General features: G+C 37.0%; 1 protein-coding gene across 3 annotated transcripts in view; it reads left to right on the top strand.

Moving 5' to 3' along the window:
* The window catches only part of PPP4R4 (protein phosphatase 4 regulatory subunit 4), a 74,767-nt gene that overhangs the window by 2,016 nt on the left and 50,826 nt on the right, over positions 1-21,925 (top strand). The window lies entirely within an intron of this gene.

The following is a 21,925-nucleotide window of genomic DNA, read 5'->3' as shown; positions in this document are numbered from 1 at the left end:
CTTGAACTTCTCTTGACATCTTCATCAGCTTTCTCTGTACTTGAACAGCTGTTTTGGAGGCATAACATTCATTTCCTTGTGCTGAAGTTTTCATTTTTGCTTCTGCATAGTCTTTTATTGCTGAAAGGTAGCTTCATCTCTGCTTGGTAAGCTTTTTGTGAGGCAATCACTTGCTGTGATTGTCCAGGTATGTTAATACACTAATCCAGTGGAAGCTTTTGCTTTATATTGCCTTTCCCCCATCAAGTAGGGCATAAGCAGAGTTGAAAAGCTGCCTGTAACACGAGTAGTATCCTTTATGTAATGCACAAAGGTATGTATTTTTGGCTTGTCTGGTATTTTTTTCATCTATTATAATACAATATCTCTGCCTGTTCCTGTTTGACAGTAATGACAGTCTGGTCTTTTCATGCCTCATTTTATCACACAGATGCATTATTTGCCTTTGTTCAGGTTGTCCCTTATGTGGGACTCTCCTTGATGTTATCCATAAAGCCACTGCCATTTCTGAAAATCCCCCTGGAAAACTGCCTTTAGTGAGATTGAAATGAATTGTTAATGATTTGTGTGTTGTGCTCCATTTGGAGAGGATGATGCCAAATCCATATACTTAACAAAACCCCAAAACAAATAAACAAAAATACCCTGCAAAAACAATAATAGAAAGTAAATCTATTACCTTTGGTATCTACAAGTAGTATAGAAATATTTGATGTTGTGGCACATTCATATTTATGTTGTCACTTATTTATGTAACTCTGATCTGCAAGCTGGAGATGTTTAATTTACTGAGGGGGATATCTTTAAAGCAGTGTTTCTTGTACAGCACAGTGGAGCTGAATAATACTGAGTGAAGCCTTTGTATGATACAGCAAAGCTAATGCTTAGTAATTAATTTCTGTGAAAGTCCAAAAAGAGTCCTCATGTTGTAATGGCTCTCATTCTAAACAGGAAAAAAAAAACAGCCACTTTCTGTTCATTTACTAGCCTCTTTTCCCCCCAAAACCCACTCCCAGCCTTTCCTTCCCACCCTCGAACTTGGATGCTCCGGGCTGCTTGTACGCAGAGCTGTTTTATGTTTAGTAGAATCCCCACCCCCCGTTACATATCTGCTTCTGAAGCCTTACAATAGTAGTCTGAAAATAGATGCATTGACATCCTAGTTGGAGAGAACAGCACAGCCTTTTACTCTCTGAGGTTTTTAGTACCTGAATAACGTGTTTGTGTTTTTTTGACTGATTCTTGCTCTACAGCGTATGTGAGGAGATGCTTGTTTCACAGCTCTCATATCAGTTTCAGCAGTTTGGTTTTTTTGTCTCTTCTGTTGCTTCTCATTTGACAGTGGTACTATACATTGCTCCTTGGTTTGGCTCATCGTGTAGCTACAGAAACAGTTGTGCAAGCAAAAGGAACAGGTTCAGTAGCTCTCTTGGTGGCCGGAGTCCCTTCAATATGACCTAAGCATGGGTGAACTGCAGCTCCGGACTGTTGTTGCTGAGAGTACTCAATTTTAATTAGGTAACATTCTGCAGTGAGACTGATCAAGTTCTAACTTAATAAGAATGTCACTTGTTGTAATCTCAATTAACCTTAATTCTGGTTGAGGAACTGGACTTCTTTAGACCAGGCTGTCAGATGTCTATGAACTTATCATTGAAATCAAATGGATTTGAGTGCCTATAGAGGGAGAGGCATCTAAATGTCTAGGAACTAGGTTTTAGAGCTTTAGCCTGAATGCTTGGTGTTCTGCTGGGTTACACCAGAGTTGTATTCTGAATGAGTTTTCGATGTTGCTGCCCCTACAGAAGAGCCAAGAGAGCAGAACAGCCATGTTTATCTCATCCATGTCAGTGTCAAGACTGATGGCTTATCATAGGAAAACATCAGCAGATTAAGACAAGCTGCTAGACTTTGCACTGAAGCCAACTGAATGCTGTGCATTGCGCTGACTCTTCAGGGCATTGTGACCTGTGCCAGGAGAGTGACAATAAGCGGCTCAGGGACATCAATTTTTATTCGTGCTATGAACCTTTGCTTGTAGCTTCCATGATTGCTGATGTTTAATGGCAGCACTTACTCTCAGTTGTCTTACTGTAACTTACCCTTTTAGGGCATAAAGCCAATAGCTAAGTATGCATTGTTTGTCTGATGTCAATTTGGTTTGGATTCAGGGATATTTACTAGCATGCACGCTGTATAGTGGTTTGTTTTCTGAAGGCTTTTCTGATAGCTTTCCCTAGGGGTTTTGCATTGTTGTGTGTATTGTATTATTTTGTTTTCAGCTACTTTTTGTTTATTTGTGCCTGCTTAGTGTTAAAGCTTACAGGCCTTGACATTTCTGTCATACTCAAAATAACAGGGTAATAATGAGTTATCAAGGTGGAAGACTGAATTATTCACCCTCTTGGGAACACACTGTACTTTGGTTTTGGAGGAAATCTATCTCCCAGTTCAGAAAACAACACAGTGCCCCTCCAAAACCTTTAACACAGTTTTTGACAATACAATAGATACTCTATCTAGATTGGAAAGAATTCAATGCTTATAAACCTAGTACTTTCCTATTTAAAAAAAAAAAAAGTTGTACTTTATTGTAGCCATCTTTGGTTAGCTAGAGTATTCTTAAATTCTAAATGTCTCTTTACACTTTATATTTTGTTAACTGTGAGCATCAAAACAACTAACTAGTACTTCAGAGATTTTAAATTTTTTTTCCTTTAGTTTGTAGTCTTCATGGTATTAGTTTCTGAGATTTTTATTTGCTCTGTAGGGGCAAGCAACTCAGCTTTTGAATTAAATGAAAACTTTCCTTTAAATATAACTCTAGGAGTTAGTTCTCAAATATAAGCATTGTTTAATATAACAGATTATACAGCTTCTGAATTTATGCTCCTGTTGCCTAGATAGTGTACTGAGGGATCCAACTGTCACATTAAGCGTGTTGGAAAATAATTCTTCCAACTATACCTGCGAGCTGTATTCTTCAGTCTTTATTGAATTATGCTCAGGGTAATAATGTCTTGTTTTTAATTACAATATATATTATATAGAAATTTCACTCTTGATTCACTTAGTTGGATGGATAAATTAATTGCATGACCTTGACTCTGTTATGCAAATAAATTCATGTATATGTAGTAGATATTTTTGCTTCCTTAAAGTGAAAAGTGTACATATATTCTTCTGAAACAATGTTAAGTCACGTGCTTTTATTAAAACTTGTATTTGTGCAAATACCTCCATTGATCACACTTGCTGATTTGAAACTACAGCTAAGGAAGCAGCTGGAAACGTACACAGTATATGCTAGGAAGGTGTTCAGAGAAACCTCAAAAACTAACAAACAAACAAACAAAAACAAAAGAGAAAAATCTGTTTCATTTTTCTTGTATCTTTCAGGCCACAGTCAATGCAGGAAGATGTCATTGCCAGTTATTTCCCTGTTCTAGCCCTTGTGTTCTCCCTCACAAGCTCATTGGGGAATTTACCTGAGCCAAACCATGAAAGTAATGGTTAGGTTTAAAACAGATCACTTCGGTCATCCAGTACTTTGTGCAACAGAAAAAAACACCCAAGAGAAGTGGGTAGCAGAATGGGAGTAAGTCTCTGGAGCAGATGAAATGGCTTTCAGACTTACCAGTAGATTTCATTAGTTTATGGTATTAATGAAGGTAAGGTTTCCTGGTATAGTTTCATGGTGAAGTTAAGTTGGATGAAGCTCTTGCAGTATCAGAAAGAGTGGTTCTTCTTTCCTTTCCTTGTGCAACTGCATGTTTGTCATGCTTTTTGTGTGCCAGCTCTCCTGCAACTGCAACCATGCAGTCTCAATCCAATTAGGGAACTGACAGTAATTTTAGGATTTCCAGGTACTCCTTTCCAGTAAAATGTGCAACTGCACAACTCATGCTAGTATAAGTGGGAGCACGAGTGGAGAGGGGGTCACACCTGGTAGATCATTCTTCCATCAATAGCAGAACAGATTTAGATCAGGTGACGCTAATCTTGAGTCTATGCTCTGAGTCTTTGAAGTTAAGTACCAATTGAAATGGTTGAAGAGTGTAAGGTATCAGCTATGGTGTATTTAATGAGCCCTTTGACATTAAATGGACTTCTAGAAGTCTGTGTGAGAGCTGTGATGTGTCAGGGCAGTGGTAGCTCTTCCTTATTGCATTGACGACCTCTCCTTTGGAGGTGTTAATTAAATTTGTTTCAGATCATCTTCAGGTGTAAGATAATAACGAGAAACAAGGTAGCTGTGTGGTTGCCCTTTTTCATAGTATAAACAGTTGAAAGAACTGTTTTTTTTTGATATCTAAAACCTGTTCTATTGACTTCAGAGAACCTTGTCATGCTCTCCTAGAAAAAAATCTACATAGGAATATCTAGCTAAGTATTTACAATTTTTTGTCGTTTCTACATGATAAATCCTGTACAGGGATAGCATGTTGCCCAGCAGGAGACTGAGTTTGTTTTCCTTTTGTTTAGATGAACACTGTCACTTAATAAATAACTTCTTAACAGCTGCACAGCTCATTTTGAGATGGCACATAATTAATGTGCAAGTACAATAATTCTCCTTTGTATCACCTTCCTTAGAAAGCTCCAACTGTTCATAACAACATTGTGTACTTGTAAGGAGCTTTTATCCTCATGGTTGCTCAATATTACTAATTTGTTTTTGTATCCTTTGCCTGATTTGGCACCAGATAATAGCATTGTGCTAGTTTTTCAGGACCTGAAGGTGCATCCAATGGAAACTTCAAGAGACGGTAAAATGTAGTGTTAGAATACACAATGTATAGACCCCTCAAAGAGTAGGTCATTTATGGTAAGTCTGAGAACACTGTCACAAGATGGTGCCCCTTAGTATAGTGACTGCAGTATGCCAGTGGCTCCTTCTGTTGTCTTGAGGGCTACTTGACTCTAGGTGTTGGGAGCCCTTCACACATCATGACGTGATAGTTTCACGGCCCTGCACTGTGACTCAAATTCAGTTTCTGCTGATAGGTAGAATCAGCAGAGAATAGTAGTCCAGCTGCTCTTCGCCCAAAACCTATAGTAGACGCTTGAGTTTTAAGAGAGTCAGGGTAGTAGCATACACTGTTAGTGACAGGGATTTGACAAATGCTTGTCATTTGTGTGAGTACTTCAAGACTCTTCTGCATAGTGATTCTTAGTGCTGATATACCACTTCACATATTTTTGCATTCAGAGCTCTTTGACATACTCCCAGTTTTCCACAAACCAAGGCAGGTAACGTTCCATTATGTCTTGGTTCACGTTTTCACACTTCGTAAAGGTGAGGTTGTTTTACTGAGGTGAAAATCAGATTATAATTTAAGGACTTCAGGAACTAGGACTGCAAGCTTGGGTCTGTGTCTATGCCTGAGTTGATGTGCTGTGACAGGAATGATTTGGAATGTGACAAGAAATCATTCTGTCAAGACTTAAAATTAATCCTTGTTGTCTGGGGTATACTTGTAGAACAGTTTTATTTAGCTAATTTTAGGATAACTTTAGCAATGTTTTTGCCTTTGTTCCACCAGGTGGTGGTCTAAATGCCAACACGGTGGTAAGGTTATACACTGTGGTAAGGTTATACTGACAGTCAAACTTCAGTCTGAAGCTTTGTGTTACACAAGAGAAACCAGAATTACTTCATCACTTGAGCAGAGACTTTTATGCCAGGGTAAGCGCGATGGGAATGTAGATGGTTCTTGAGATGAAGAAATTCAAGGAGATCTCGTCTCCTTTGTTCATTTAGAAGTTTTAGTACTTTGGGAAGGGACATCTTAGTTAATCTTCCAGAGGTAGCTTTTTGTGTAAGAAAAGTTTTCTTTAGGTCTTGAAGATGAACTGAAAAGGAAAATGGAAGCAATTTCTACAGTGAGGATGTCTAATGGCAAAGTCTGAAAAAAACCCAACATATTAAGGCTGAAGAACCAACTGTATAAATTATACACAATTATAGGATTATATGCCGTAAAAAGAAAGTAGCTTCAGATTCTGAAACTGAATAGCTCTGGGTTCGAAGACAGGTGCTGTAAGTGGTATCTTTAGCCAAAGACAGAGGTATAGCCTCAGGGTAAGGTTTTTAAAGATAGGCTAGCGATTCAAAAGTAGCAAGAATCTTTTCTTTTGAACATGGTGGTGATATGGTTTGAGAATTAATAGCATTGGCATCCTTAGGCTTCGATTTCCCTTCCCCTGTATAATTACTGTCCTAGATCAGTCTGTGCACAGGTCTGACCAGTCTGAACCATAACATTAGCCTTTGCAGTCTGTGGATATAAGAGTTCCCTAAATCCTGTGCTTCAATCTGTTAAAACTAATTTTACACGGCTATCACAGTCACTGCAGTTTCTGATGTTGCTACTCTTTCCATGAATAACCTTGCTGGACTCATGGAGGCACTTCTTGAAAAGCTAGTCTTTCCCACCGAATGCGAACTCCCTATAGCTATCAGATGAACGCCACTGTCTATGGAAGAAAAATGGCTTTCTGCTTTATGAGTCATAATAAACCGGAATGAAAAAAAAAGACAAAAGACTTGGAAACTTCTCCTAGATCTCTTAGATACATCTGTCTGAGGCAAACCCTTAGTGCCTCTGGCTGAGAGTTCTATACAAGCAGGGAAAGGTACCAGATATTTCATATTCACATTATTATTTTAATGGACTGTTGATGATGCAGTTTTTTTATTTAAGTTCTATACTTTTCGTTTCTTTTGCATTGAACTCAATGTTTCTGCTTGTTTCTTTTTGCAAAGAATTGCCCTAGGAGGGGTTAATGTTGAGGAATAAAAGCATCAGGCTCTGGATATTATCGCCTGTATCTTGATAGCAGATGTTTCGGGAGCAGGTTTCTTTATTCCACGTTGTCGCATGGCTGTGGGTTCTGCGTATGTGTACTACTCTAATGTGCAGATTAGCTGAGTCACTCCTTGTCAGCCGTGTCAATTCACAGCAGGGCTGAGTGCAATTGCTGTGCTTTCTTGAACTTGTTAACTGCTGTTGAAAATATCTTGCCCATCTACCCTGTATGTACTAATGGATTTTTAGATACCTACCACTTTCCTAACACATTCTATGGAGAGGGAATATTTCTTAGTCACTGTATAATTTCAAAATCACACACTCTTTGCGTAGAGAAACATGCTGCAGTGTGATTTCAGTCCCAGTGTATCTCTGTAATGTCTGCTTTACTGTTCTTACACTGTTCTTAAGTTTACTATAGCATAACGAATTTGGATTGAGGGTGTGTGGCAGCAGGGATAAATTAACTGATATGAATGCAGTTACATCATTCTAAGTGTGTATGAATCCAAGCTGAGGGCAGTAACCAGGGGTATGGCTGTTGTTGACTCTGTTTACTTAGAGTAGCTACGAAAGTATCTATAGCACTTCAGACATTTTTTCTGTAAGTTTATATAAACAAAGGTGCCCAGCATCAATGAGTCAAAATAATGTGTAATGAAGAAAGACTGCAGCCTCAAAGAGCGTAATCTTATGTTCTTGCTAATGTGGAGGAAAGTAATTTATCTATCCTTCTTGTCCACATCCATTTTCCAGTAATTGTCTAGTTTAAGAGAATTCTTCTGGCTTTGTAAGTGGATCAATACAGTTTTACCTATGGCAATTTTCTGTAGATTTTTAAGGTTAAATCTTCCACTTAATTTTAAACAAAATACATAGTTCTGATTTTCAGTGGATTTTAAATCAGAATGATGCAATTTGTTTTTATTTTTTTAAACATCAATGCACTCTTAACTTTGAATTAAATTGGAAAAGTTGCCACAGGGTTTTCTGTGAAAGTCCAGGGGCACGGGAAGGGTACAAGCAGAAATTCCTGGAGCTTTTTTTTTCTAAGGACAGTTTTATGTACAGATTTGTCAGTTATGTCCCAAATAAAAAGACTTGAGTCCACACTTCTTGAAGTAAAAACAGTGAGTTAATTTGGGCAGGTATCAATTAGCTTCTACCATCAATACCTGCTTCACCCCGCCAGCACCCCCAGACAAGTGTTGGTGAACAGTGAAGAAAACAGTTAAACACTGGAGCAGTTTACGCTCAGATTAAAGAGCAGCTCTTCCAAGTTGCCTGTGTAGCTCCAGCTCGATTCTCTTTACCAGCTGGAGAAGAGCAGGAAGTTGGATTCAAGCTGGGTTGAAGCACTGGTAACTCCACTTGTATAAGCAGAGCTCTGCAGTAGGAGCGTTGTTGCGCTTAGCAATACCATTATGTTCTGCTTGCAAGGTTAGGTCTGCAAAATGGGGTCTACTCTTTGCTTGTAATGCACGAAAGGTGCAGCTGACCAGCTTGTAGAATGACTTTCTGAAGCAGTATGTGCCCTTCTCCCGGAATTGCTTGGTAATGTCTATGGTTCAGTTTCCTTGCATGTCAAATGGGGATGAAATTAGTCAAAGACATTGACAACCTTAATACTTCAGTGTTTTTAAATTAAGATAGGCAAGGGGCCGTAAATACATACTTTAAAAATGCTAACCATGTTTTCCCTGTGAATATGAATTGATTGTATTGTCTCTGACAGAATAAGCATATGTAGAAGAGAAATGTGAAGGCTTCTGCTTTAATATGCATGTTTACATGGTAATATTACTTACATTATTGTGCAGGCCTGAAGATAAAAATGCTGGCTTTGAAGGGAGAAACAGAAAAGATGCCATTTTCACTGCTGAAATTGTAACAGAGCTTTCTGAGGAGGAGGATTTATGTCCATATTAAATAGCAAAACATGAGTCATTGCCTCATTGCTGTTTGCACCAAAATGCTTCTGTTACAAACAGTTAATCTCCCTTAAATAATTTCATTTAAAAGCTCAGGATTAGAGTACCTATTTTTCTGCCATTTTGGGAGCAAGACACGTAGAATACATTCTTCAGGTCAAGATTTATTTTTGCTCCTGCCTTTTAAAATTGCAAAGTACTAAATCAATGGAAAAGAGAGTGATGACTACAAATTAACCTACTTCTTTAGTACAGGGTTTAACCCAAGAGTATGTCTATTTCCTCTTCCTTTTAATCACCATGTAAGGCCAACTGCAGGTGCATTTTAAGGGTTGCTTGTATATTTTGAACCTTGTGTGCCTGTTGTATTATATGCAAATAAAATACTTGCACCATGACTTTGTTATAAATGGTTAGGTGCGTACTGGCATGGAAAAATCAGCTAGTAAGAGTAGATAAATCTGCTTTCACTTTGATCACTTGAACTGTCCCGCCTATTTTTAAGCAATGTTAGAGTACTTAGATTGATAAAATTGATAACAAAATCTTTGAATCTTATTTATTGCTAATTGTGAAGACTTTAAGTACTTACTTTTCTAGTACTTCATCTTACTTTCTGAATAAATGAGGATGTCTTTTAGTGAAGGACACAAATACTAAGTATTTTTATGTTCTGTTGCTCCTACTTTTTGAGTCCAACATGCAGAAAACTGATTATTCCCCCCCAATGCTATTATTTCTCTTTCAAGTGCGTACATCTTATTTTTCCTTTTCTTTGCCATCATCCCTATGATTGAAAGCTTGCCTTAAACTCATTGTCTCCAGGAGACTACGTACAGAATACCAGTTGAGATGGCCTTTGTGACACCAATAAAGACTGTGTGGGTCCTGTCGTACAGAAGTTTCGAGTTTTGGACACACTGAAATTACATTGAAATTCTAAGGCCTAATTCTAAAAATGAATTCTAAGTGTGCAGTTTTTAAAGTTAAATTCCACCTGTGGATATCCATCTGCAAGGATGCCATATCAGATACCTAATCAAAGTATTATTCATGGAAGAATAATACATTGCTTTAACGTCCCACAACGAGTTTGGACTAAGGGTTTACTGACCTATACCTTTGAGTGATCCGTTAGTACTGTTTCTGGTAATTAAAAAAAAAAAAAAGGGGGGGGGGGTTGGGGAAACAAGAACAAACTGAAGGAAAAAAACAGTATTGTATCAGTAGTTGCCTTTTACTGTAACTTTTTTCTTTTTCCATGTTACTTTTATTTCCATCCAAGGATATTGATACTAACATAGTAAATAGACAATCCAAGTATTCTGGTGGTTAAAACTGATACCCTGTGAAGGAGCTATGCAACTGAGCAAACTTGAGATGCATTCAAAAGAAAGAGATTCTTTTCTTTCAGAGATGATTCTGAACTAATTTTAGCAAATGTGGGTGGAATTACTGGAAAATGCTTTATTTATTCTTTCCATTGCAGAATGTCAAACTCTTTTTGGGATAATTGTACCATTAGAAATAATTTAAAATATGAGTATGTGAGGGGAGAAAATAGTCTAACAAGAGGCTGTTAAAGATCATTGTAGTGATTTTGGAGGTAGGGAACACTATTAAGACAGGCCTGGGGTTATAATTACCTAAACCTAGTTGGGTAGGCAGGAGGATTCTTATGTTTTGCTCTTAATGGTTTTTATTGGGAATGTAAATACAGATGAATTATCTGTATATATAATATGTATTTTTATTTACTGTTTGAAATTATTTTGCCAGAGAGGTGGAAATCTGCCAGACTTGTCATCGCTTCAATTTGTTCGTTCTGTTCACTGTGTTACCTGGTTTGATTATCGGTCCAGTCCAAACTGTACGCTGTCAATGGAAGAAATCTTGTATATTTCTGAGGGACGTGACTCTGACTCTTCATTTTAATTAAGAAGCTGATTTTCACCATGCTTTCCAAAGTGAACATGAATCAAGTAAAGCACTTTCTTGTTTGACTGGATGTGAATCAGCAACAGCTTGGAATTGAAGTAATTTTTAGTTATTTGCATGTTTCTCTCAGAAAGCTGCCTTTGATCTGTGTCAGTTTCTGATGGTTGAGAGAGCAACAGTACAGTAAGCTGTATGACTTTGTATTGCTGATGCATGTAACTGTTTCAGCCTGATGTAGATGTCCATTACTTTTTGAAAATATCTGAATAATGAACAGAGGTAGAACAAGCAAGGCTTACCAATTCCAACCTGTCTAAAAGGTACCTTGTATGAGGGTTCATGGGTTTGTGTTTTTCTAATTTTTTTTATTTCTTTTGAGTCACCAGGCCCTTTGAGTATGACAGAAATAGTTTAATAACAATCTAGTGTTATTGGTTTGATGTCATTCTGAGTTCACTATCAGATTTCTTTGTTTGGGAAGAAAAAGAACTGCCTGTATAGCTAAAGTTTTGAAAGAGTTTCTAAAATTTCAGCTGCATTTTTCATTGCTCACAATTTTACTTCCATATTTTTCAAATTGAAACAGGAGCTCAGTTTATATTATTACATCTACCTACAGTATCTCTCTAGATATTATACAGATAGACATATAGGTGTATTTCTCTTGCATGTGCATGAAAACGCTGTGAGCAATAGCTTCAAACCCTTGGGTTCAGTCTCCCTGTGCCCTTTTTTTGTTTTTCTATTCCTTGTTGCTTTTCATTCATTCACTGACTTTTCCTGTACTCAGCATTTCTTAAAATGTGTCTGTTGGTCTCTTTTCTATTTCCTTTTGGTACATTCTTCTGTGTCATTTTGGAAATGGACAGTCAAGTCAGTCAGTAACAAGTGTGTTTTATGTACAATTTGTCAAATTGACAATGATTGATGCAGCAGCTTAGTTTGTTATTCTGGATCTTATGAACCTATTTTAAAAAGTTTAAATTTTTTTTGGAAGATGGCTCAAAATTTGTACTTGTATTTAAGCCTTAGAACATCATGGTTATTTTAGGCTTTTTCCATGGAATATCCTGAGTTGGAAGAGAGACACAAGGATCATCGAGTCCAACTTCTGGCTCCACACAGGACCACCCTGAAAATCCAACCTTATGTCTGAGATCATCATCCAAAGGCTTCTTGAACTCCGGCAGGCTCAGTGCCATGACCACTGCCCTGGGGAGCCTGTTCCAGTGCTCAACCACCTTCTCAGACTTATCGTCTTTACCTTAAAACAAACTCTTACATAAAAAGCTTTTTTAATGAAGCAATGCAGATACAGACAAACAGACCAGTAACATTTGCTTTTCTAACCTGCGATGTGCATAATGGTATACCTGCATAATGGTTTGCTGATGGAATTAGTATAGCATAATTAGTTTTTAAATAAATGTTTGGAGAGACTCATTGCAAGGGATAAGGTGGAAGGGAGTGATATCTTCTGTTAGATCAGACAATGCATCTTGAAAAAATAGAGAACTTTTTTTTTTAGAACTGCCAGTCCATTTTCTAAAGGAGAGGTTGAAATGTTCTTGATCTAGAAAAAAGTATCTTTATATTTAAATATTTATGACAAGATTTTCATCAGCTTCCACAAGTGTTAGATTAGGGTTGCTATGAAAAAACAGTGTAGAAGTGATAAAAGATGGAATATGTTATGTTCAGAAAGGATGAGTATGCATGATAAACAGACACACAGATAAGTAATAAAGCTTTTGGGTCTGTTGTGTATAATGCCCCTCAATTAAATGATTCATAAGTTGAAGACTAAGTAGACTTTAGTACTTGTTAGGTCATTTGAGGTGTTTATCCCTTTCATGCCACAAACAGCTATCTCTGTGGATGAAATAGTGATACAACAAATAAGGTTGGAGAATGAAAAGACATCCTGTGCCTAAATTAGACTAGAAGATAAATTTGGGTCAACAGAAATAATTTACCCTTAGAAGGGTAAAATGCTTTGGGTAGCATGTGTAATTTTTTTCCCCTCACTTCCTGTGCAGAAAAACTACAGACCTTGCACTTTTTCAGGAGAGTCTATATATCATATAGTACATAGTGTGGAATGGCAATTCTTGCTGAGAGTTGTAAATTATGAGTCCGTGGATGAAGACTGGGCAGAGGGAAGAATAGTATCAGCTATTACCTCGTTTTTGTTACATCATCTAGGGACTGGAAATTGCATTATCTTGATCTTGGAGTGAAGAGGCTGGTTTTATTTTTCAAATTTAGACTCAAAATAAAAACCACCAAGGTGGATGTTCTACCCAGAGACCATACGAAATGCAATATGTTACGAGTCACCTAAGAAGGAGGAAAACACCTTTTAGGAGATAGTAATATTGATATTAGGCTAATAGTTGGGACAGAAAACATGTTCTTTTGAGACACTTCTTATATTCTTGAAACTTTTCTTAAAGTTCAAGGCAGGAAAGCTTCATATATCCTCACTGTGAGTTTAGACACTGATTACTAAAAACTGGTAATATTAGGAAGAGTTAAGTTGTTGTATCATTATACTATCTTTTAGTTGGCTTAGGAAGAGAAAAGACTGTGAATTATAAATCCTTTCTTTCTTTGGCAATTATTCAGCAAACAAACTTCAGCTGACTAAACTGATCCTGGTAAACAGGGTTAGTATGAATACAAAACTACTGTGGAGCTAAATAGGGGATTTCTGTTCTTATTTTAATTGCTCTAGAAGTTTCGTATGTAGTGGTGTATGTTCAGATAATGTATGAAGATCAGATTCAGATATGCTCTAAAATGACCAAAGGTACATAGTTCTGAAGTAGAAGATAATGAAAAAGTGGTTTTGAAAAATGTGATTTTTGATAGAAAACTCTTAAGAATGCCAGCTATAAGGAGATGGTCATACTGGGATATTATTAGGACTTCCGAATTCATTTAAAATGAGTATTAATCAGGTGCTGCATTTCTGGATTCATCTTGTTTTCAGCGAAGTTACAGAAGCCTGAAAATACAAGTTTTTTTCTGTTTGACCTGGCGAGGCTGGTAATGGGACAGGAACAGTTGATGGGAAAAGCTGCTCGATGCTACTTTGGCTACTTTGGTCTTGGGCTTAGTTACAGCCTGGTTTATATCCCTATTCTAGAATCTTGCATAGTAGCCTAAATTTCATGTATATTGAAGGATGGGGTACACAAATTTTACCAGGTATAATTACACACAGAAAAAGGCCATTGGCTTCTAGGACAACTTAAATTAGTTTTGAGGTTGTTACGTGCTGTACCCAGCTAACTGTGACCCTGAAAAGTTGTTCTGACAGTGAAAAACATGCAACATATGGCGTAGGAGCCCCATTATTGTATTTTAATACATAAGATACATAATAAACATATAAAATAGTTAATGATACATAGATTTGGAATGAAGTGTGTATGAGTGAGCAATGTGTTTTTTTTTAATTCTTATATGAGCATTTTTTCAAAAGGAAGTGTCTCTTTTAGCACCTGTACTGTGTCAGAAATGTAAACAATTTGACAAATCTGATAACTGTCTTTAAAAAAGGTATCCCGAATATCTTTATAGTTTCAAGTGATAAGATAAAAACTTTTGATTCTGGATACTCTGATTTGTCACTTGCAACATAGTAGAGGATAATGTGCAAACAATTTTGCAGCACTTATGTTGTCTATAAAATCTCCCTTGCAATATATGTATAAGTTCAAAACTGTTAATATTTCTACAACTCGTGCTTCTAAATCTTTATCCAGCCAAAGCTCTGAAAGAAAGTTATTTTAATAAAATGACAGATCCTTCTGTGGAACTGGGTCTGTTTATTATATACTTAACACAATATATGTCAAATAGATGTTTAGACGCTCATAATTTATGCTTACAGAAGTATGCTTGAAATGTGAGTGTAGATAACGTGAATTAAAAAGAAAATTACTGCGTTTCACATATGGTTTACACCAGTGTTGAGAAAGGATTACACAAAATACCAGAGTGTATGAGCATTCTTCTTGAAATAAAATCATTTGTTAATATTTGTGATTTCAGGACACTTTTCTACTTTCTAGGATTTTTTCTTAAAAAAACAAAACAAAAACGCAAACAAACCCCTGGAACTTAACAATCAAAGACAAAATTTTAAAATAAAAAACTTGCAGAAGTATTAATTTTTAGTTAGCAAGAGTAGTCCTTAATAAATGTTAAGCCTGTCTCTCCCCTTCTGCGTAGGAAAGACTGCTATATAAAAATCTTCACGTTACAAGTAGAGAAGATTCTCTAAGTAAATCTTATGGGCCAGGCATCTTTATGTTACTGACAAATATTTATCTGGATACCTAGTTTGCCTTGGCAGCCATTATATTCTGCAGGATAAAAGAAATTGTGGAGGAAGAAACGATACTGAATGATTGTGAAAAGGGCTAGATCCTGTAAGTAGAAATTTTGTAGTAGTGATCCATATCAAATCTAAGAAAAACTAAAATTTCTAGGTAGCTGAAGTCTGCGGGTGAATTTTAAGGTGCTAGATTTGTGCTTTCACAGTCCGCCAAAGCATATACATTTTGTGAAAACTAAGGATAAGATTTTGAAGAGTGTTTTCATATTATACTAATACCTCACTCATTGAAGTTGGCAAACTTTTACGTTTGTTTTCAACAAATGGAGATTTAGGCAAACAAAACATTCTGGAATCTTGAACTGAAAATGTCACTTGTGGGGTGACAGGTTAGCACTGTAATCCCATGCATCAGAACTTCTATGTTTGTAAAAGTAAATTATACAAAACAGACTTCAGTGGTTGATTCAACGATGACTATTTAGCAAATCATTTTTGCTGAACGATACAGCTAGCTACAGCATTAAATGAAGTCAGTTCATAAAGACAGTGCTTTACTTTGAGCGCGGTTAAACCATTATTGTATCTCAGGCTTCCCTGCAATGCTGCGTTCTGTTCCTGTCATTGTGTTTTGCAGGCTAGAGCCGACAAGTGAGAAAAAAAGAAAGATTTACATCTATCTTCTCCTTTTGAAATTCCTCTGTGGTAACGTTCCTCTGGGGAACATTCAGTGGCTAATCTTTGTTCACGCTGTAGAAGAAGCTGTAGCCTTTCATTTCCTTTCCAGATACAAATGTTCCTAATGGAGTACCTACAGACCTCTAATTTTTATATTGTTTTGCAGAATATTTTTAAAATTAAACTCAAATTGGACTTTTTAAGCCTTTATTTTAAGTACCTATTTGAAAGATAAGAAATATTATCTGTCCTGAGCTTGACTAAGAGTTTGTAAAAATCTGGAAACAGCTGTCCTGAATATAATGATAGAATCACAGGCCTGTTGTTGGAAGGGACCTGTGGAGATCATCTAGGCCACCTCCCTGCTCGAAGCAGGGTCAATTAGAACAATATATTCACTGTTTTGTCATGACCTCGGGATTTTGAGCATATCTAAGAATAGAGATTCCGCTACATGTCCTGGCAACCCACTCCAATGTTTGAGCACTCTGATTTTATTTTTTGTCCTAAGTTTCAGTTTGTGCACATTGCCTCTTTTTGTGTCACTGGGCACCACCGAGAAGAGCCTACCTCTGTCTCCTTTACTCCCTCACTTTAGATATTTATACATGTTAAGTAAGACCCAAAGCTTTCTCAGCTGTAGGTTAAAAATCCCTGTTAAGTTTTTCAGATATTAGATGCTGTAATCTCTTAATCATTTTATGGCCCCATTACACTACTAGCTCCAGTCTGTCTATGAGTTTCTGGTGAATAGAGAGGAATTAGCAGCTCCCTTGACCTGCTGGTGATGTTCTTCCTAACGCAGCCCAGGATGCTGTCAGCTTGCTTTGCTGGCTCCTGGTCAAGTCATCATCCACTGAGACGTACACATCCTCTTCTGACAAACTGCTTTCCAACCGACGGACCCCAGCCTGTACTGGTGCATGGGGTTGTTCCCACATAGCTGCCAGACTTGCATTTCCCATTGAAGAACTTGTAGGATCCCTGTTGGTCCATTTCTGCAGCACGTTGAGGTAGCGCAACTATCTTGTGTGTCATCCACTCCTCCTGGTTTTGTATCATCTTCCTGCTACCTGAGGGTGCACCCAGTTGCATCCCGGTCATTATGGAAGATATTGAACAGTTTTGCCCCTAGTGTGGACCCCTGAGTTACACCACCAGTGGCTGGCTTCCAGCTGGCTGCCATGTCACTGAGCACAACCATTTAAGCTTGATAATTCATCCAGTTTTCAGTCCACATCACTTTCCGTTTATCTCACTTGTACTTCCATCAGTTTATCTGTGAACTGTTTATGGGAGCTGTTTTCAAAAACCTTGCTAAAATAAGATAGCATCCAGGCCAGTCATCTCATTGTAGAAGGCTGCCAGGCTGGTCAGGTATCATTTCCCCATCACAAATCCATGCTGACTACTCCCAATCACCTTATTTTTTCCTTCATATGTTTGTAAATGGGTTTCTAGGAGGATTTGCTCCAATCTCAAGGCAGTCTCATATAATGTAGACCTTGTCTTATGAGGGTAGAAAAAGACAAACAAGCAAAAGTGAACGCAGGAGCTGGAGGGCGAGGCCTAGTGCTGCATTTGCTCTTGAGAAGTACCAGGTCTGTAACGAACCTCGTGGTTAGAGGAGCTCTGGTACCGGCGGCTTGCAGCGAGCAGCTGGTATTGCAGAGACGGTGAGAATTAGGACAGAAGTGGTCAGGTGGCAGAGCTTTCCTCCTGGGTTGAGGATTCCCAGCATCGTAAAATCACTGGGATCTCATCTAGGATGAACTCAGAAGATGAGTCCTGAAGTTTTATCTTTAAATTATACGTATGGATGTTGCTTGCACAAAAGAGATTGAGCTAAATTGCTTCTAAGTATAGGGCTCTCTTGGAGTTCTATACTTAGCACTGTTAATAAAGGAATAGCACCTTCAGAGCATTAAGCATACTGTGACTGAAGAGAATAACTATTTAGTATTTATTTTCATGGATTTACTAGCACAAAAACGTCTTAATCTGAGTGTTTAGCAATAATTCACTTTAATCCCGAGGACTTTAATATTTAAAAGGAAAGGGAATGTATGGTGCAGCCTCTTTGGTGGAAACAGAAGAAAAATCTTCTGCAGTTGGAAAATTACAGGCTGTGTAGGTGTTGAAATGCCTCCTGCTTCACATTCTTAATTGGCAGCAAGCCAGATACTAAGCATTTCGGCTTTAAAGGGGAACACTGCCCTTTTCTTTACATTTCTGTCGGATGAAGTTGGTTGCATTTTTTTTAGTGGTTAGGATTTCTTTCACCTTGATACACAGTGAATAAATTATTCAAAATAAAACAGCATAGCTTCTCCAAGTTACTATGACCTTTTGCATTATTATGACTAGATAATACGAAGGTGTACATCTTTTCCTTGCAGGGATTGCAAGCTGTATTGTAAGAAGGTGTGGGCCTCATCTACCCTGGGACCCTTTTCCACTTTGGGGGCTCTAGATTTCCCAATTCTGCTTTAAAGCTTTGTTGGAATTAGTATGTAATACTCAGAGAAATTTGCCATAAGCATGAAAGGCTTTAATATTCATTGCATTAAATTAGATAATAAAATGGCTTTGAATAATGCAAAAATAATGCAAGCTGTAAATAGATCAGTTATTAATTAAGTTAAATCCATTTTCAGTGGATGGCACAGTGTTGTTCTTTCATCGAGTTTAGATGTTACTGGGAGACATGTTTTTATGGAGAGAACTCATACATGTTTTCCAAATAAGATCACAGGCATCCTAATATTAAAATCAGTCTAAAAATCTGTACTTTTATCCATTATCACTGTTTTTGAATGGTGTTAAAAATGGCTTTGGTGTAGCTTTGCCCTGTCAAAACTTGTCAACAGTTTTGTGTTTACAGACAACATTTAAAAATATGTAGTGGCGTGTGTGGTAACCAGCCATTAAATTGACTCCTTCTACTTCTCAAGAAAATCACATCAGCTTACATCAGTGGTAGTCTGAACAGAGCATTAAAAAACAGAAATGCTGATATTTTTTTTTCAGTTAGAGTATGCACCATATTAAATAAAAAGTCAATATTAGAAAAAAATGCGTTATTGGAATAGTCATATTCTTTATTCCAAAAACAGGGTAGATAGCAGGAGAAAAAGATAACCTCCTATTCAAAGATATAGGAAACGTTTATTGTTTATATATTGTGAAGTCTTCTCTTGAGCTTGAAATTATGTATCTGAAGTTTGTCTTGTTTTCAGGTTGCTGAACTTTGTTTATTAATATTTTTGTTATTGTGCTCTGCCATGGTGAATTTCAGTGTACCTTTTAAGAATTGTAGTATAATTTTCTGAAAGTTCAGAGAAGTGAGAAACTTAGCATGACACTGAGTTGTAAAAAACTATATTTTAAATTAACATTGTTGCTGCTTTCACAGCTACTGCTGTGAAGAAAATGGAAAACGAGGGAAGAGAAACTAAAGTCAAGATTCTTCAATTAAATGATCTGGTATTAAAACCACATGGAAAATCAGTGGTATAGACAGAATTGGAACTCAGGATCTTCTGACCCTGACTCTGTTAACATTTCTTCGGATCACGTTATCTCTGACAAAGAGAAGAAGTAATTTATGAAAATCTGAAATGGACATATTTATTGGAAAAGAGTATTTTTATGCTTCTGCTGATACAAACATAGTTCTCAGCGTTGTGCTGTAACATACACAGTCAATTTTTCATCTGCGTTGACCTCTCTCCCCAGCTGCAATTTTTGCTTGCTTTTTATTATAAGACTACAGATACAATAAATGTGGAGTGTCTGCTCTGGGAATGATTCCCAAATTCTGCTCAGAAGGTCAGAATATTGCAACCCTGGTTACAGCATGTGTGATAACCGTAGTGCTGTGGTCGCAGCTTCCTGCTCACTTGTTACTCGTATTAGAATTCATGATAACTCTTCTATTTGGGTTTTTATCTTCGTAATATTTAAGATGTGTATGGTCCAAAAATAAAAGACAAGAATACTAATTCCTGGGATTCCTGGCGTGTAGCTCCCATTTAGAACACAGTTATTGCCATGACTGAGTTCATGAGAGATCCTTCTTGATTGCTCTTGGGCTTTTAGAGAAGTAGGAATGATCAGTCAATTAGCTGCTATAGCATCATGTTTGTTAGCTGCTGTAGTCAGGCAAAGATTTCTGAAGGTGCTATATATTACTGTGTGAAAAATCAATGGGACCTCTCACAATGGTGAAGCTCAGCACAAACATGAATACCTGTAGGACTAAGGGGTGTAATGGGTTTCTGTGCGCAGGATCCATCATTTGCTCACCATGCAGGTGCACACAGGAGAGCTAGTGTTTGTGTCTGCCCTTATAGGTGGTAGAAGAAAACAGGTACACCAGGGGCATGGCCCATTTATTTAGGCTGAAATAAATCGCTCCTTATTCAGTCTTAATTCTCTTCATTGATTTTTAAGGGAAATTATCTCAGAAATAGACATGCACAATCTGAAGTTAGTTTAATTCCATCATGTATGCTTTAGACACATACTTTCAAGTTATTCTGTACAAAAAATAAGACATAAAGGCAATAGCCAGGTTTACACTTTATGGAAGAGGAGGTTTTTGTTGGGGCAGAGGTTTTCACAGGTTAAGAACCTTACACAGTGTGATCGTTTGCAGGTGGTGAATTCAGTAATTACACCTGTCTGCAGAATGGAAACCTAGCACAAAACTGAACTGTTGTGTGTGTGACTTTCCACCTTCCACAGACCAAATGAGGATTTGAGTTCTGGAATTCCTGCCTTCCAGCCTGTACTTAATCTTCCAAAACATGCTCCCAGTCTTAGACAAAAAACTGTCTTTGCAAGGACAGTGAAGAATACTCTTTCTTAATCTAAACACAAGTAAGTTAATGTTGATGTTATCTAATTGTTAAATATTTTCAGTAGGAAATTATAGAATGCAAAGAAAAAAATCTAGTAGGACGTGAAAATATTAATGTTAGGATATTCTAGTCTGTATTGATTTTAACCAAAGCTTCTTGCTTATTATACAAATATATTCTTGTTTGTAAAAGTACATTTATATGCATTTAACAAAATAGATTTAAATTGGCCTGCTTGATGGTACCTGTAAATAACTATAATTTCATCTGATCTTCTGAAAGACATAAATGTTGAGGATGATTTAGAGCATTAGTGGATGTGTAAAGATCTTTTTAGCTCTAAATGCTGCACGAAGGTTTGCATCTTAACTGTGAATTGCCCAATGTACCTCAGTGGCAGAACAGAACTGGAAAGTTGTTCTGTAAATCTACTCTCTTGTGACCCATTTGTGTGCTTGTTCCCCTCTTGAGCTCATGCGTTCCACTAAGACACCTTGGAATGACCAGGGGATGCAGAGTGGTATATGGAAGTATTTAAATGCAGTTTTACTATGGATTTCTTTTTAAAAATGTATGTATGATCATATTGAACACTTAATTACAAACACTAAGAAAAATGCTTGCGTGTGTACAGTTGAGTGTAACATGCTTATTTAAAAAAGAGCTTGGCTGTTGGAACAAACTTGATTTTGTTTAGAAAAACAGATATTATGCATTTAAACAGGAAAAAATGTTTTGATATTTAGTTTTATTGTTAATTTTGGCACCTGGGAATACTTGATCGTTTCTCTTCTGATTCTGTTTTGGAAGTTTATCAACTTGGATAGTTTTTATTCTCATCTCATGCCTTTTCCTCATTGTTACCTACCCATCCATCTCTCTCTTTTTTTTTCTTTTCTCTTTCAATTATGGGATACTATCAAGAGACACAGGATAAGAAAAACAAAGGATCTATAATCTAATCAAGCTTTTGCATACATCTTTAATCATGTTTGACAATATACAGCTGATTATTTTCCCTCAAAAAAGCAAAAATCATAGGTTCCTGTTATAACATTATATGTTGAGTAGTTTTCGTTTATTTCTTCCGTCTGCTTTCTTCCTATGCTTTATCACTCGTATTTATGTAATAGAAAAAGATTGCACAAAACCACTGCTTTGATCATCCAGTTTGAAAAAAAACTTTATTTTTTTATATATTTTAGAACATTCCATATTAGAAATGATACATAACAGCTTTTTATGGTTGATATGCTTTTAATACTGTTTTCTACTGCTTATTATATAAAAGTTGTGATGCTTCTTTTGACTTACTAACCTGTGCGGGGGGGCGAGCGAGGGGCTTTTTTT

Source organism: Cygnus olor, chromosome 5, assembly GCF_009769625.2.
Source record: "Cygnus olor isolate bCygOlo1 chromosome 5, bCygOlo1.pri.v2, whole genome shotgun sequence".
NCBI classification, from domain to species: domain Eukaryota; kingdom Metazoa; phylum Chordata; class Aves; order Anseriformes; family Anatidae; genus Cygnus; species Cygnus olor.
The sequence above is the reverse complement of the archived record's forward strand: the minus strand, read 5'-3'. Positions and strand labels throughout refer to the sequence as shown.